The 2,829-nt window shown below is 38.4% G+C and overlaps 1 non-coding gene across 1 annotated transcript; it reads left to right on the forward strand.

Annotated features, from left to right (window-relative positions):
• Positions 1–519: 519 nt before the first annotated feature.
• On the forward strand, positions 520–626 carry LOC127109877 (small nucleolar RNA R71). The gene has a single exon (XR_007797125.1). It is a non-coding gene; the product is annotated as a small nucleolar RNA R71 (small nucleolar RNA).
• Positions 627–2,829: the final 2,203 nt, after the last annotated feature.

Here is a 2,829-nt window from a genome sequence, read left to right on the forward strand (position 1 = left end):
AACTTCTGATTTGGCTTCAAATTCTTCCATGATGGTGTTTGACATGATATATGAGGCCTATTTGGACATGAATAAGATCTCTCAAACCAATTTCTATCATCAAATCACTGATTAAATGGACAGTTGACCAACAGTTGACTTTTAGGGTTTCTGACTGACTGTGCATTGACTGATGACTTCTGAACATCCAATCCTTGACCAAAACACTTCAAATGGATCCTCAAGTCATGTGAACATGTTGGATCAACCCTAGGGCCTTGGCTCCTTGAGAATTGTGCTTGCTTGCTTGACTGACTGATCTCCTGACCAGTTTGACCTAATTTCTTGATTGGCTTGCGCTTGGGGCAAAAGAGGCAATGCAATGCCATGCAATGGACCATGATATGCTATGACCTAATATGAAAATGTATGTACAATGATGGGTGCAAATTTGAGGTGCTACATGCGGCAGCGTCGATGGTCATCTTAGTGTTATAATGAAGTCCATTATAGAAGGTCTGAATGATTAACCAATTTTCTAAACCATGATGTGGGCATGCTCTTAACAACTCTTTATATCTCTCCCAAGCTTCGAACAACGATTCTCCTTGGTTTTGGGTAAATCTAGTTATATGGTTTCGAAGAACGGCGGTCTTACTTGGGGGAAAGTAGCAAGGAATACTCTTCTAAGGTTATCCCAAGTCGTAATGGAATTGGGTGGAAGGGAATCTAACCATGATATGGCTTTATCTCTAAGGGAGAAAGGGAATAATCTTAAACGGATTGCCTCAGGAGAAGCTCCATTGGTTTTAATAGTGTTTGCTAATTGGAGAAAGATTTTTAAATGTTGGTTTGGGTTCTCAGTAGCGAGACCTACGAATTGTCTTTGTTGCACTAGTTGCAACAGGGAGGGTTTAAGTTCGAAATTATTAGTTGGAATGGTTGGGTTTACTATACTAGAACTAGGTTCTTCGTTGGATGGTTGAGCAAAATCCTTAAGAGGTCTTTGGTTTTGATCTTCGGCCATAGCTCTCCTAATTCTATGAAAGAATAAACGTGTGCGAGCGTAACATTCGGGTTCCGCCAGAGGGTATACTAAGCTTCATGTGCTGCGAGTTCTTCGCATTGACCGGCGGGTAATAACCTAAGTCTAAACGATATAACAACAGGGTATGAAATTTTATGAAATTGGTCCCCGGCAACGGCGCCAAAAACTTGATGCGTGCTTTTCGCAAGTATACGAACGCGTCAGAGTAATATAAAAGATTGTCGAATCCACAGAGACCAAGTGTCAATCTATCATTATCTATTGTTATGGTGTTTATCTAAGGTAATCAAAATAGGGATTTTTAGAGTGTGCAATGAAAAGTAAAGTATTAGATTAAGTTCAATTAATAAAGACATGCTCAAATGTAATTCACATAATCCATTAATAATCCAAGTACTTGCTAATAGAACTACTTATGGGCAGTGTTTCCTACTTTGAAAAGAACCAATTTAACAGAAACTGTCGCTTTCGCGTATTCAGAACCGAGTTGTACTCCCTAATCAAACCCTCTTATTGTCACTTATAAAAAGGCGCGCATTGCGTTAGAGTAGTGAACCTATTTTTAAGAAATATAGTATCTTGATTAAGTTGAAAAGTATTTTAACTTGGATTTCTTAACCAAAAGAGGTTCTCACGAACCAGACTCTAAACTTATAAACGCGTCCAAAAATAGTTTTAAAATCACTTTTCTTTTTAAGTTAAAAACTCCTAATGAACTAAACAAAGTGCTTTCGCTGTATTTGAAATAGTTAAAAACAATTAAGTTTAAATAGACGTTGGACGGCTTTCGATCTTACCCAACTGAAATTAAGTGCGGGAAAACTTAAGTTGAAAGTCAAAATAGCCCTTAAGTGTTTCTACGAATAATTGTACGGATTATCAGTTCAATTATGGTCCTTACATTCTAACCTTTATAGGTTTAGTTAGACATGGTAAAGTAAAGGTGCATTTAAATTTAAATAAAAGTACTGCGAGTGCGGAAAGTAAATAAAAGTAGTGCGAGTGCGGAAAATAAATAAAAGTAGTGCGAGTGCGAGAAATAAATGAAAGTAGTGCGAGTGCGAGAAATAAATAAAGTAAAGACAGTGCGGGAAATAAATAAAGTAAAACGAGTGCGAGAAATAAATAAAGTAAAGCGAGTGCGAGAAATAAATAAAGTAAAGCGAGTGCGAGAAATAAATAAAGTAAAGTGAGTGCGAGAAATAAATAAAGTAAAGACAGTGCGGGAAAATAAATTAGATAAAGGCAAAGCAATAAAAACCTGCTCCAATCGGAGGGTTGAATAAAATGCGAAGCGGAAATGAAAATGGCGGCAGGATTAACTTCCTTCTAAAGTGCTCCAAACTCGATTACAGACTCGATCACAGACTTGATTACACAATTGTGGTAACACCCCAATGCGAAGCGATTACCGCTTTAATATACTGAATATATGCCCAAGTGAAACTAAGTTTGCTCTAAGTTTGCATCTGCTCTAAGTTTGGGTGATTAAACGAATGGATTTGAGTCTCTATTTATAGGCAAGTAAAATAATGGAAAAGACAAGGATGCCCTTCAGTTTGAAATTGGGAGGGAAAAATTTTCTTCTTGTGGCACCCGCAACAAGTCCATGGCGCCCGCCATAAGAGCAAATTGTGGCGCCATAGTGGAGGTAGTGGGGAACGTGGCAGTTGAGGGAAGTTGAGTTGTGACACGTCATGGCTGGTCCTATGGCGCCAGCCACAATGGGAGCCACAAGTGTAAAATGCTGAATTTTAGGGTTTTTAGCTCGTTTTCACTCCTTTTCTCGATCGGGGCTCCGA

The sequence above is a fragment of the Lathyrus oleraceus genome, chromosome 7, assembly GCF_024323335.1.
Source record: "Lathyrus oleraceus cultivar Zhongwan6 chromosome 7, CAAS_Psat_ZW6_1.0, whole genome shotgun sequence".
Lineage (NCBI taxonomy): Eukaryota > Viridiplantae > Streptophyta > Magnoliopsida > Fabales > Fabaceae > Lathyrus > Lathyrus oleraceus.